This window comes from Orcinus orca, chromosome 8 (genome assembly GCF_937001465.1).
Source record: "Orcinus orca chromosome 8, mOrcOrc1.1, whole genome shotgun sequence".
NCBI classification, from domain to species: Eukaryota; Metazoa; Chordata; class Mammalia; order Artiodactyla; family Delphinidae; genus Orcinus; species Orcinus orca.
In genome coordinates, this window is record NC_064566.1 from 36,078,991 (window position 1) to 36,094,516 (window position 15,526).

The 15,526-nt window shown below is 40.0% G+C and overlaps 1 pseudogene; it reads right to left on the bottom strand.

Annotated features, from left to right (window-relative positions):
- Positions 1-11,051: 11,051 nt before the first annotated feature.
- LOC101280617 (protein artemis-like) lies at positions 11,052-12,433 on the bottom strand (annotated as a pseudogene).
- Between the last annotated feature and the right edge of the window lie 3,093 nt (positions 12,434-15,526).

Sequence of the window (15,526 nt, forward strand, 5' to 3'; positions counted from 1 at the left end):
ATCTCGTGTCCCCCAGGGACAGTCCTCCTCCTATGCCATGGGTCCAGATCTCTACTCCTTTGGGGGTCTCCCAGAATACATTCCCACCCTACAATTATAAGCATTCCCATAACAGCCAGCAGGTATTAAGCATTTACTATAGCCAGGCAACGTGCTAAGCTCTTTACAGGCGTCATCTCATTGAATCCTCACAACAACTCTCTGGGATGGGTAGTATTATTATCTCCATTATACAGATGAGAAAACTGAGGCTTTGAAGAGTAAATAACTTCTTAGGGTGATGTAGATATTAAGTGATAGGTCTGCACTCATATCTTGATCTAATTGAATTCATCTCTATTCACTACTACATAACACTGCTTTTATGGCCTGGGACACTGGGTCTTCCATTACATATAGGAACTTGGGTAATAACTCTACACCATATTGCATTTGTACGGATGGCTACACAACACCAATACAATATCGGTGAGAAAACACTTTTCTGTTGTTTTAAGCCACCGAATTTGCAGTGGTTTGCTTCAGCAGCCACAGGAAACTAACGCAACTGCTGAGTCGTTTTGGATCTTAATTCCCTAAACCAATGAATAAATTATATCTCCCAACCTTAAGCTCCCAGCAATGTAAAAGATATCATGCCTTGATCTGGATCATGCCCTCTACATATATACTCATGTAACTGCTAAAATGTAGATCAGACACAGGACCATCTATTATATTGTCGGAATGGGACTCTGGTTTCAAAATAGGAATTACCAGACAAAAGGGGCTTCTTGGTTTAGTAAAGAAGTTTGGGAAATACTGGATTGAAAACATTTGTAAAAGCTTCTCTACTACAGGACTTCTCAGAGCCTTTAATATGCTGATGGACATTGTGAATCTCCAAGGAGGGATGTGATCTTCAGTGTTCACCAAGCTTATTTGATTACAATCATCCCGCCCCTGGGAAAGCACCTATAAGGACAAGTGTTACAAAGACCACAGTTAGGAGAAAAATATATCTGGCCCAACCAACTCACTGTACTGGTAACATAAGTTCAGAGCAGTTGCTCTGCCACAATCCCACTGCTGGTGGGGGCACATTCAGGTTATAACCCAGGCCTCCTAACATTTTGTCTGGTGTTCCTTCTACTGAACATGTTGAACATGTAAAAAAGGAAGCACTGAATGTCATCTTTAAACTGAAGGGAGGAGGTTCTCTAAAGACAACTTCATTGAAAGGAAACATTTTCTGCAGTGAGTTAACAGCTTATAGAATGCAGCAATGAGATATGAGGAAAGGTGGATTTTTCCTAGCTTTTGTTATTGGCATTGACCCTGAAGGTCCTTAGTCCTCCCCCAGAAGCTTAAGGGGCTTAGATCAAGGGCAGATTTTGAAATTGAATGTATTCAGATTAAGCAAAACCTTCAGTGAGAGGATTTACTCCCCACAAGCTGTTGCCAAGTTGGGGCTGTCCGGGCCAGGCCCATTTTCCTGAGCTGCAATCGACTGGTTCCCTGGTTGCTGGCAGCGTCCAGGCAGCCAGTTTCCTGGGACATTAAACATTCAGAGCTTCATCAGCCTCCTGGATCCTTCTCTATTTCTCCAGTATTTTTAGACAGGTTTTGGGTAGGCTGCAAATTTTCTAACAATTATCCAAGGAGATGATCCTGGGGAAAGTAGCCAGAGATTCAGAGTCTAGAAAAATGCTCCTGTCTTATCAGTTAGCATCTGACAAATCACAATGAGATTGTCCCTGGCAAGGAAGATATTTTGCCATGATAATCATCTAGAAGACAAAAGGCAGCTGGGAGCCCAGGATTTTAAGTAGTTGTTTATTTGGGGACTTTTCTTTTAATGCCATATTCCCCTGGTTTGCTGGATGCTCCTTTTATTCCTCAAGTCTGAAACATTACCACCCATTTTGAGAGTCCTGAATGTGGCAGACATAATTGTTGCCGAGTGGATTTTCTACTTCCGGGGATGTAACATTATCCACCTTCTATTTCAAACGTGCTCTGCCTTTAAGACCGAACTTCTCTAAGCATTTAGAAGGCCTCAAGTTTTTCTCTTTTGTGTCTATAATTTTAAAATAGCTTCTACTGCTTTTTTTCCTTATAAAAAGAATACACATTTGTTTTAGAAATGTTGGAAGTATGAAAAAAGCATAAGAAAAGAAAAGAAAAATCTTCTGTGTTCTCACCACTGAGAATATAAAGGTTATTAACATTTTGGGCTCTAAGTCCTTTTAGAGTCATTTTAAAATACCTTAACAGGATGCTGGTGAGCGTAAAGTTTGAGGTTAGTCCCTCTAATCCCCACAGGATGGAAGGCAGCCTCTGTGGTTCAGCCCTGCGTCAAGCACAGAGAACCAATCACCTATCACTTACTGAGCTACCATTTCAAGAAAATCATAGTTTGTCAGACTGGATGGGGTCTGAGAACCCCACTGAATAGGTAAGAAAACTGAGCACGAGAGAGTAACTAACTTCCCCATAATGCCTGGCATCTCAGAGGTAGAGCAGGGACCAAGAAAATCTTCTGATTCTCATTTTAGTGTTTTCTTTCCTCACTATACCAGCTGTGTCACTAGAGAAAGAATTATAAAATTCAATCTGAGTAAGAACATTTAGCTATGCCAAAACTCAAAGCATGAGGAATTTTTATGTACTAATGATTTGGCATTGTGGAGAGAGAAATAACCTCCACATAAATAGTAATTTCCAAAGTACTAAAGGTCAGCTTTTTAAGCACAAAGACTTGCATCTTAATATCAATATTAGCCAATTCCAGTGGAAATTATTCTACATATGCCTTTTTAAAGGCAGGTGCATTCACATTCATGACAGCAATATATGGGAAAATGAATGCCTGCACGTGGGCAAGATTGAAACATGACTCTGGGGCTATACATAAAGATGACAGTTACTGAGTTCCTTTTTCTATAAAGTTAAGTGCCTCATAAACACTGGCTATAGGCCTCAGATTAAAAAAAAAAAAAGACAGGCGCATGTAACAACACAATCTTTTCTTGATGACTCAAAGTCATGATTATGAGCATCAGTTTTTATTCTATGCCATGACACAGTGAGACCTTCTGGGATTGGTAAACTGTAAAACCCTGAATGGCTCCAGACCGCTAAGCTTTCATAGTGTTATGTTTGCTTTATATGGATTTTCTGTCTCCCCTTCACAATCAAGCTGTCAGCCATTATTTCTTGCTGCTTCCAGTATGTCCGAGATCCTCTCCTCGTTTGTTCCCCATCTGCTATGCTGCTTCTAATCTTTTATGGCTGGAGAAGCGGATATCCATGTGTGTTAGAAGTATTTGTAACATACGAGTAATTAGGCTCTGAGTGAGTATTGAGGGGCTCTCTTAGTCATAAAGTTAGTGAGCAGACTTAGGGACACATACTTTTATTGCTCAGAAGCCTTCTTAAGTTTGTTTTCTCATAAGACTGGCAAATAAATAACACCCAGATAAATGATACAGTACAGTACTTAAAAAATAAATATAAACAGGATGAAGAATCCAGAAATCTTTTGCTGATTTTACGCACATCATTCTTTCCTTGGGAAGAGATCCAAATCTCCTAGCAACATAGTGCGTCCTGAGTTCTTATTTCCGTCATTTCTTTTAAATTTCTAAAATTTACTTTGCAACATAAAATTGGTCTTTTCTAATGCTAATGGAAACACAGCCAGCCGTGGCATCTCTCATGGGGGCCTGGCAAGTACAGAGGACAGGCTTCACTATGGGGGCTGTTTCCCAACCCCTCCCCGCCACTGCCTGACTCCCTTCCACCCCCAGCTGCTATCTTCCTCTCAAGTACAAAAGTTGCCAACGTTTTCACTTCTTCACTTGTTACTTGCGTATTTTTGAAAAGATTAAAACGGTTTTCCCTTAATTCAAACTTTAAAATTCCTTTAAATGATCAATAAGACTGATTTTCCTACCGTCTCCCAGTGTTTTCTCCCAGATTTAAAATTTCTAAAAATTTTATTGCCAAGAATAAACAAATAACTGAGATGGACTAGTAGGAAACTAATGCCCCAGCTCACATGATGCTGAAATCATTTTGAAAGCTACCATTAGAAATGGTGCTGCGGGAATGGCACAGGCTGTATAAGCCAAGCTGTTTGCAAAATTATGCCAAGAGGAGGAATGACTCAATGCAAGCACCTGCTGCGGAGTGATTATCAAATTATCCACAGAGTAACTATGATCCTGCAAGTTGACTTTCCTTCCCCTCCGGCCCCCCCATTCCATGGTCGTTTGTATTTACCAGTAAACACCCACAAACCCACTGCACTCTGCTAAACCAAAAGGCCAAATTAAACGACTCACACTGGAATTAATGAGGGGCTGTAATAAGAACAGCCCAGCCACATCTGAAGGAGACATTAACCATTTGCAAAGGCCTTCCACACACCGGATCTCACAGCTTGGAATAACTGCCCACTAAGCTGGTTTCCAGGGAAAGGTGCCACCGATGGGTTTTCCCAAAGAAAGTGCAAAACTTTAAAATAAAAACCGAAGTTAAGATATACCCTAACCATCCCTTCTACTTCATCCTGCCCCCCCCCACCACCACTTTTCTTTCCAGCTGTCAGTTTTTAAAGTGTATGTTTTAATTTTCCATGGTTGACCACAACCAAAGTTTTTTGAAAGGAGCATGGGATTCTATTCTTCTCTAAAATCTATATGCAGCCATGGATTACCACAGCTGGCCCTGGTAACATGTGCAAAGTCTAACTTACTATCTGAGGCTATTTCTAAGGCTATTGTGAGTGACATCAGGCCTGTTTCTGGCAAGAAATCCTCTAGTTGTAATGTATACCATCTTAAATGGTCTTTTTGTGATCAGGGTCTCTCTCTTACACAAATGCAGGGCGTATTTTCCCCGATGGGTGTCCCAAGGAGAGCTTGGGAAGAAATCATCATTATCAAGGCAGTTCACACAGACACACAGACTTGCTTGTTACCGTATTTAAAGAAGTGGCCACAAAGAAATAGTCATTGCATTTACAATGGGAGAAACCTAGTATGCATTTCCAAGGAATCACATTTTGGGGAGAATTACAGAATAATTACACATATGCTTAGATCACTAGCATTCAATGAAGCGGACAGTATTTTGAGGATTTAAGATGTTGGCGTTTTGGTCGTCTCTAAGAAACCGGGATAATTCAGACATTCAAATGCAAAACCACACCATTTGGAGAGTGTAATGCGGTCTGTTCTGGTCACTGTTACAAATTCGGAAAGGATTCCCTGGCTGCAGACATTAGAGGCACTTAATACTTAAATCTGTTTCCAAATGTAAAGCATAGAACAAAAGTGCTGGGCATTAATGAAACGTATCCTAACACTGGTGTGCTGACACATTTCATTAAAGTGTCACTTTGGGAGAGTAAAAAATAATGACAACAGCTTTGCTGTGTGCAACTTGATAAGGTCCTCAGAAGAAATATCATTAACTAATAACACATTAAACATCCATTTTAACACTATCAGGGTTTTCAGATCAGGCTGGAATTAATTTCATGCCTAGGATGTTGTCTATAACCAATTACTATAAATGAATCTCTTTTGTAGGTCTAAATACTGATTGTTTATTCCTGTTAGTTGTATTCAAACTGCCAGGAAATGAAGTATTCTTGGAAGTTACTGCAATGATCTTAAGAGAAAGATCTTAAAACATCAAATATCTTGTTTACTTGTAAATTAGTTATTTCCTGAAGGGATGTATTGTAAGCACTTTTGAAAATACACACCTTTATCATTTTTGTTGGGTCACTGGCAAAATACTTTTCTACTGCACTGTAAAAGTTAAAGTGGTCTTCTAAGCTCAAAAGGGTTTTTCCTTTTTTAATTAAAACAAATTGGATAAAAATAAGAATTCAACAAATGTAGACCAAAACCTCAGCAGTTAATGAATTTGAAAAGATTTCCAATCTAATGTTCCAATTTAAAGCTAAGTAGTTTTCTATTTAGGAAAATTTTCCTTGTGTAAATACATGCAATTTGTATTTCCAGTAAATTTTCAAAACGTCTTCTTTGAAGATCTTGTGTTCAAAATATCAGAATAGCGAGAACTCTGCAACTCTGGTAGCCACCTGGAACTCTTACCAGGCAGATTTAGATAGGCTGTTTTCCAACATTTATAGATTTGTTTGATTTTATGCATAAGAGTCATTCTATAAAACCTAGGGAGGCAAGAAATTCTCCCAAGCTGGGCCTATGCAGCCAAGAATCGAGTTACAAAGTAACACAAAACAAAAGAGATGAAATAGAGAAATTAGTCTAGAGCAAAACAAGAGAAGTGTGCGAGAAACTTGGAGCTGGCAATCTCGTAATGTGAAAGGTTAATCACAAGATTTAAAATCTAATCTTGCTCTCCAAGGCAGCTCATGTAATTGCATACATTGTAAAGGGACATGAGAACAGTGGGAACAGAAATAAAAAACTTAAACAAGTGAGCTTGATATAAACTGTAAATTTAATATGGAGAAAAGTAAAAACTTAGCAAAAACAGGCACAGACCTCAGGAAGGGGTCAGCTGGGGAACTAAGACAATAGAAATGGCTACAAATAACTACTTCTAAAGAAAAGACAACCTTTAATTTTGGATAGATACGTATTCTAATGGGATACTCCCTAAAGACCCTTTAGATTAAATTCCATTCATCTATGTTGCCTAGCAAATACTTATACGGGGTCTATCATGTGCTGATATTGTGGGAATACAAAGATAAATCAGACACAAGAAGAAGAGAGTCATAGCTCCCTAGAGTACCAAGCAGAAAGTATTAAGTGAGAGTTGAGAGGTGGAAGAAATTACTCCAAAAAAGGGCTGGCATTTAAATTCTGCCAGGAGGAACGGGCAGGACTCGGCCCTATGCAGGTGGGGGTGGGAGGGCACAAGCAGAGACAGGAAAGCCTGGAGTATGTGCAGAAGTCAGAGACAACTTCAGGTTGACTGGCAGTGCAGTCGACCGACACAGGAGCAGCGTGGGCATCATGGGATCTGGAGCAATCTGACTGATTTCTATGGAAAGTGGGAAAACATTGGAGCTTCTGGATTCCAAGAACGGTCTGATGTAAGGGTATTGGAGAAGGTTAATCTGTGTGGGGCAGCCTAGGAGAGGAAGAAGGAAACATAATCTCAGCAGAATATATTTCAGGACAGCAAAAATGTAGAGATTTGTGTTCTTGGGCCAGAGTACTGAATGCATATTTATGAGTTATGTGTCTCTAAATTTCAAGACTGTCAATTCTTGCTAATTTGGAAAAGCAATGAGAGGTGTCACTGAGGAACATGTAATTTTTCAAGGAACCGTGGAAGACCCAGTGGGTGTCAGACCAACTTCCCCAGTTTTTCCAGAGAGATCTCTGGTGTGTGTTGAATGCCAGGGACTGAATGGATAAAAAAAAAAAAAACACGCCAAGGGTGTATGTAGTTGCCTATCACAGCAGGAATATGGATACACCTCAGGCCCAAGCATGACATACAACTACCTCATGAGCAGCCCCTGTGTCCAGGAATGGGCTAACCAGGATAAAAATTGTTTCTGCATCAACATCAGGAAGGGGAAGCAGACACACACATTTAGAGGCCCTTGGCAATAAGTGCATCGTGTTAGGGCTTGGGCCATCATTTACTGAAGAGGATAATGTACCGGTGAGTAGAACATTTTGCAGGTTTGTTTTCATAGGGACATTTCTTTACCTGTCATATTTGTATAGCATTTTATATTTTTCAAGATCCTTTTAAATAGATTGTTTTATTTCCCCCAATAACCCCATTATTCTCATTTTACAGAAAGAGTTACAAAGCCCCATCAGGCTGTGCGGCTGTGCTTCAGATCTCACAGCCTCTTGGTAGAGGGGTAAGCACCCAGAACCCAGCTCTCTGGATTTCTCCTCCACTTCTTCACCTAGCCTCTTCCTACTTATCATCAGCAAATATTTATCAAGCATCTCTTCTGTAGAAGGCATACTTCTAAGTGTGAGGAAAGCCTCAAGATTTCCTGTAAGTGTTAACACAAAAATCCTAGAAGGGTTTTTGGTGCTGAATAAAAACCTAGCTCATCTTCCCTGCATAGCGCCCTCTGGTGGCAGTAAGATATAAGTTATGAGGTGGGAAGTCCTGAGTTTTTAGGATTCAAGATGACTTGAGTTTTTTTTTTTTAATATATTTATTTATTTTTGGCTGCGTTTGGTCTTCGTTGCTGTGCGCAGGTTTTCTCTGGTTGTGGCGAGCGGGGGCTACTCTTCGTTGCGGTGCGTGGGCTTCTCATTGCGGTGGCTTCTCTGGCTGCAGAGCACGGGCTCGAGGCCTGCGGGCTTCAGTAGTCGTGGCTCGCGGGCTCTAGAGCGCAGGCTCAGTAGTTGTGGCACATGGGCTTAGTTGCTCTGTGGCATGTGGAACCTTCCCAGACCAGGGATTGAACCCGTGTCCCCTGCCTTGGCAGGCAGATTCTTAACCACTGCGCCACCAGGAAAGTCCCTCAAAAGTCTTTACAGAATAAATCTGATCTTCCAGAAAATTAACTGCCCAACAAAATTCAGCATGCTTTAATGGGAGATCAGAAAATCCAGACTCTCAAAGATTTAGAACCTACAATGTCCGGAATATAACTTAAAAATTACTAGCCTATGAAAAGTCAGGAAAATATGACCTGTGGAAAAATAAATCATTAGAATAGACCAAAAATAAGAGAAATAAAGTTTTAAAAAAAGACTTGAAAAACTTATTATAAATATGTTCACAGATTTATAAAAACAAATACAATGAGGAGACAGATGGAAACTATAAAAATGAAATAAAAGGAACCTCTAGATCTTAAAAATACAATTTCTAAAATGAAAAATTCACTGGATGGACTTAACAGAAGATTAGATATTGCAGAAGAAAATATTAGTGAATTTAGCATGGCATCATAAGTTATCTAAACTAAAGCAACAGAGAAAATAGGCTTAGAAATATAACAGTGCCTCAATGAACTGTGGAAAAACATCAAATGGTAATTGGGTTCCCAGAAAGGAAAGGAATGTTTGGAGAGGATAAAATCTGATGAATTATGGCCGGAAATTTTCCAGATTTAATGAAAAACGTCAATCTACAGATCCATAAATCACAATGAATTCAAGAAGAATAAACATAAAAACACATCAAGGCACATCTTAATTAAATTGCTGAAAACCAATCATAAAGGGACTATCTTAAAAGCAGTCAGAAAGGAAAGAAAAGACAACACATATAGTAGAATGAAGATAAGGATTATCACTGATTTCTCAAGCCAAACAATAATGGAATGGCATTTTTTCAATGCTGAAAGAAAAAATGACTTTGTATTATTAATATCACATATAAAGGCATCAAGAAATATGAAATACCTAGTGACAAGTTTAACAAAATATAGTTAGGAACAGTATAGTAAAAACAAACAAAAAAATAGTACTGGTAGAAATTAAAGAAGACCCAAATGTTCATGGATTGGAAGATTCAATATTACTAAAATGTCTATTTTCCATAAATTGATCTATATAATTCAAAGCAATCTAAATGAAAACCCTTAAGATGAAGCTGTGATTTCTAATTCTTCACTTTCACTGATGGATTCTTCATAATCTGTAACGTTTGCCCAGAGAGAGGCTGGTGTACTTTCTGCTTGGAGGCATCCTGTGCCTTTCTCAGTTTGTCAGGCTGGTTTTGTGATATTGCAGTCACCATGGGAAATACCTCAGGGTGAAGAGTTTGCTGGTTTGTGCCTTAAAAGTACAGGGAGAGGATCATCAAAGAGATCACTGTCTTCCTCCTGAGTCTAGGTGGATTGTTCCAGCTCTCTTCAATTTTCCAAGTGGTTTATACTTTGGCTTCATACTTTGGGGAAGACCAGCATGAAGGCTTGAAGACCTCTTTAACTTTATCCATAGCTGTGCCTTCTGGAGTGGCATTTGGATATGCTTCCATGTGAGCAGCTCTTTGCAGGAAACCGCCCTCCGCAGGAAGCCCCTTTGCCGGTCACTTTAGCAAAGCTACATTGTAACTAACTTTCTTCTTCTTTTTTTTTTTATAGTGCACCTTGTCTCTGCCACACTATACAACTAAAAACATTGTAAACAACGCATGGGGCAGCATCTGAGGACTCTGAAAAGGAAATCATAGCAGGCTGATTGGAAAAAGAAGAAGAGGAAGAAGAAGGAGAAAGGAAGGAAGGAAGGAAGGAAGGAAGGAAGGAAGGAAGGAAAAGAGAAAGAAAGAAAGAAAGAAAGAGAGGGAGGGAGAAGCAAGGGCAGGCAAGAGAGAGAAAGAGAGAGAGAGGGAGGGAGGGAGGAAGAAGGAAGGGTGGGTGAGAGAGAGAGGGAGGGAGGGAGGGAGGGAGGGAGGGAGAGAGAGAGAGAGAAAGAGAAAGAATGAATGAAAGAAAGAAAAAGAGAAAGAATGGAAAGGAAAGAAAAAGAATAAAACTCAAAGGAAGACCAAGTCAGCAGTGAATTATTGGGATTTTTTTTTTCCACCAATATCTCCAGCCTGGACCCAGAGGCATGCAAAAATCCAGAATTAGGCACTGGTGCAGACAGCAGGAGCTCCAAGAGATCTCTCATTTTAATCTAAGAAATGAGAAAGGGTGTACCTAGGGGTCCAAGAAGAGAAAATTGTAACTAACTTTTTTTTTTTTTTTTTTTTTGCGGTATGTGGGCCTCTCACTGTTGTGGCCTCTCCCGTTGAGGAGCACAGGCTCCGGATGCGCAGGCTCAGCGGCCATGGCTCACGGGCCCAGCCGCTCCGTGGCATGTGGGATCTTCCCGGACCGGGGCACGAACCCGTGTCCCCTGCATCGGCAGGCGGACTCTCAACCACTGCGCCACCAGGGAAGCCCTGTAACTAACTTTTAAACCAGGCACCCCCAAGATCTGCTCATCTCCGGCCCAAATACACCTTTCAAATCTTTTGATCACACAATACCTTGCCTAACCTGTTGGTTCTTTCCTTAGATCAAAAAAGTAGAGATGAAGAATAAGTAATTAACTGAAGACCAGGTCTTTTTCCTAGTAGCTTCCCCTTCAGTAATCTCACAAACCATGTGAACAAGATAGCATCTAAAGAAAGATCACAAGGCGTCGACAAGCCTGCACACAGTGGGAGATGGCTACGAGTTTGATCCCCCATCTCAATGATTAACTGAGATTACTTCCCCTTTAAAAATTTTCATGGCTGAGCAAAATCTTTGGAGTTGGTTTTTTGGGGGGACATGAGTTCACCTTTTCCCCAGATTGCTGGCATTCTGATTAAAAGCAATTTTCCTTTCTACCAACAACTGCCTCTCGGGTACTGACTTTCGAGTGGTGAGCAACCGGACCTGAGTTCGGTAACATTCACAGGACAGATGTGGTTCAACATATCTTTAATCTCACTGTAGGAGGAGTTAAAAAAAAAAAAAAAAAGTGAGCTCTGTACAAACTCTCTCCAATCCTCACAATGACATTGTTTTTTCTGGTTCTTTCTCCAAACCACATAGTGGATGGCTTCAAGCCGACTGTGTGAAGTGGAATTCTATTTTTGGAACTAATTCTGCAGGGTAACTTATTCCACTGAAAATATCCTTCTGCTTTTGGATGCTGACATGTGTGGATCTGAGTGCTACCGTCTGTTATGAGATGATGAAGAATGTCAGGTATGTTTCTAAATGTCTCGTTTATCCACAAGAACCTGGACTCCTAACTCCTCACTAAGGCTGATGAATACACCTACCCGTTAGCTGCTTTGAGTTCAGCCACACATCATGGTACAGACTCTGAACGATCCAGCTTCAAACCAGCTCGGATATTCCACTCAGACACTCCACCCAACTAGGAATTTAATAATCTTCTGGACTGCAGAAAGTAGTATATAAGTACACACTCGAAGATGTCTTGCAGTCTGCCCCCAGAATGCAAGCTTCTAGCAGCTTCTCCTTTTGCGAGTCTGAAGTCTCCCATGTACAAGACAGTTCTGTTATTGCCCTAAAATAAAAACGTAATTGATCCTGGGCAATGACCAGCTGGTAAGAGAGTCACAACAATCTCTCCCTTCTCTCTTAATCCTTCATTGACTAAAGATATCTGGGTAGGAGTTTCAATTTCAGTTGATATAATGCGTTTCTCCCAAAATCTTTAGTTAACAACAACTAGTGGACAACTCTTTAGTAACAGCGAACAGTATAAGTAAACCTTCAAGCTGGTGGAAATCCTGGTCCTGCCATCTACTGGCTGTGTGACCTTGGGAAACTAATTTAACCTCTTTGATTCTTCGGGTTTCCTCATCCGTACTCCAACCTTCTTTTCAAAGTAGGGCCTCTTAATCCTTTCATGTGACCCTTATGGCAGCGGGACAGGAAGAAGGTGTGGGCCCTCAGGTTCTCCCTGTCCAAGAAGTCAATGGAGATTGTTGGATACTCGGCCATTTGCCCCTTGAAGGAGCTCACACCACCAGCCAACCACAGTGAACTGGCCACCCAGCGGGGTGTGGAAGCCCAAGCCACCGCTGACTGCACCACCACATCTGGGAACCTGCCCAAAGATTTCTTAAACATGATAGAAAAGCACTAGCAATAAGAGAAAAGTATTGACTAATTGAATTTTATCAAAATTAAAAACTTTGATTTTCAAGAAACACTGTTAAGAGAAAGGTCAAAAATACTCACAATACATACACCTCACAAAAGACTTATTTCCAGAATAAATACAAAGAACACTTGCAATTCAACCCATTTTTAAAATTGCCAGGCTTCCCTGGTGGTGCAGTGGTTAAGAATCCGCCTGCCAATGCAGGGGACACGGGTTCAAGCCGTGGTCCAGGAAGATCCCACATGCCGCAGAGCAACTAAGCCCGTGTGCCACAACTACTGAGCCTGCGCTCTAGAGCCCGCGAGCCACGACTACTCAAGCCCGCAGGCTAGAGCCCATGCTCCACAGCCAGAGAAGCCACTGCAATGAGAACCCTGCGCACCGCAACAAAGAGTAGCCCCCGCTCGCCACAACTAGAGGAAGCTTGCACACAGCAATGAAGACCCAACACAGCCAAAAATAAAAATAAAATAAATTTAAAATTGCCAAAATATTTGACTGTCATTTCACAAAAGGATATATTCTTGAGAGAATACCTGTGAGGGAATTTGAGGTGATAAAAATGTTCTACGCCTTGACTAGCAGGGTGTTACATATATATGTCAAAACGCCATAAACTGCACATTTTAAATAGGTGTATTTTACCTAAATTATAACTCAAAGTTTTTTTTAATAAAAGGGAAAGGGAAGGAAAAGAGGGTTGAAGTTATAGAACATTATGCATGCGTAGATATCTATTTCTGAATTTAAATATATGATATCAAGTGAAAAATTAAAGTTATAGAATACTACCATTGAGCCCACGTATTTTTCTAAAATGTAGTCTCTCTCCCCTCCCCCACCCAAATATATATATTTGCTTATATATACCCACACAGAATGGATACAGAGAAAAAGCATGTCAAAAGTTACTTTGTAAAAAAAAAAAAAAAAAAAAAAAGTTACTTTGTAGAGCATCAGAGGAAAGGGGGACGGCCCTTTTATTTTCATTTTATGCCTGCCTATACTTCTCAAATTTTCAATTAGTCCATATTAGTTTTAAAATAAAAATTTTAAAACTTTAATGCCCTCAAAGACCTGCCTTCTGCTCTCTAAATGATACAGTTAAAAGACAAGATAGGAAGGTATCTATTCTTTCCGAGTATTTTTATTATTCATACTTATGACATGTGTAGAAACCTTTACTTTTTTATTGTAGAAAAATATACATAACGTGACATTCACCATTTTAACCAATTTTAAGTATACAGTTCATTGACATTAAGTGCATTCCCACTGTTGTGCAACCATCACCACTATCCATCTCCAGAACTTTTTTTTTCTTTTTTTCCAGAACTTTTTCATCATCCCAAACTGACACTCTATACCCCCTAGACAATAACTCCCCGTTCCCCCACCCTCTAGCCCCTGGCAATCACTAATCTACTTTCTGTCTCTATAAATGTGACTATCTCGGGTACTTCATATAAGTGGAATCATACAATATCTGTCTTTTGTGTCTGACATTTCATTAGCATAGTGTCTTCAAAGTTCATCCATGTTACAGCACATATCAGAATTTCACTCCTTTTTAAGGCTGAATAATACCCCATTGTTTAATCTAGTCATGCATCCATGGGCATTTGGGTTGCTTCCATCTTTTGGCTATTGTGACTAATGCTGCTTTGAACATTTTTGTACAAATATCTGCTTGAGTTCTCGCTTTCAATTTTTTCGGGTATATACCTAGAAGTGGAATTGCTGGACCATGTGATTATTCTCTTTAATTTTTTCCTCATCTGTAAAATAAGTATGATTATCCCTGCTCTGTCCACACCTGTGGGGCTTTGCGAACCAGATAAGAACTCCTTTGTAACTTGGTAAACGTCAAATTCATGCAAGAGATTATGAGAAAGTTTTTATGAGGAAGAGTATAATCTTAAAAACAAAATACGTATAATTTTTTTAAAAAAATTAAGAATAACAACTAAATGAACAGTTATTGAATGCTTCGTGTGCCAAGCACTGACCTATGCATTTCACAGGTGTTAGCAAACTTAAGCCTCATAACAATCTTGTGAAGTAGGTATTACTACAGTTGGCCCTCCGTATCTGTGGGTCCCACATCCACAGATCCAACCAATCATGGATCAAAACTATTCAGTAAAGACACAGATGTAGAGAATGGAGTGGAGGACACGGGGAGGGGGAAGGGTAAGCTGGGACAAAGTGAGAGAGTGGCATGGACATATATACACTACCAAATGTAAAATAGCTAGCTTGTGGGAAGCAGCCACATAGCACAGGGAGATCAGCTCAGTGCTTTGTGACCACCTGGAGGGGTGGGATAGGGAGGGTGGGAGGGAGGGAGACGCAAGAGGGAAGAGATATGGGAACATATGTATATGTATAACTGATTCACTTTGTTATAAAGCAGAAACTAACACACCATTGTAAAGCAATTATACTCCAATAAAGAGGTTAAAAAAAAACTATTCAGGAAAAAAAAATTTCCACAAAGTTCCAAAAAGCAAACCTTGAACTTGCCACACACTGGCAACTACTTACATTCCATTAGGTATTATAAGTAATCTAGAGATGATTTAAAGCATACAGGAGGATGTGCATAGGTTATATGCAAATACTATACCATTTTATATAAGGGATTTGAGCATCCACCGATTTTGGTATCCTTGAGGGTACTATAAACAATCCCCCATGGATACTGAGGGCTGACTGTACTATCATTTTACATGTGAGAAAACTGAGGCACAGAAAAGTTACATAACCTGCCCAAAGTCATGCACCTAATAAGTAGGAGACTCAGAAAAAACTTCAAGGAGTAATGAACTTCCCCACCTGACAGAGTTCTTTCTAAATTTAGTAGGTTTTATCATAATTTACAATTTCAAATTTTGAAACAAAAATGCATTTATCTCACTTCAAAACCA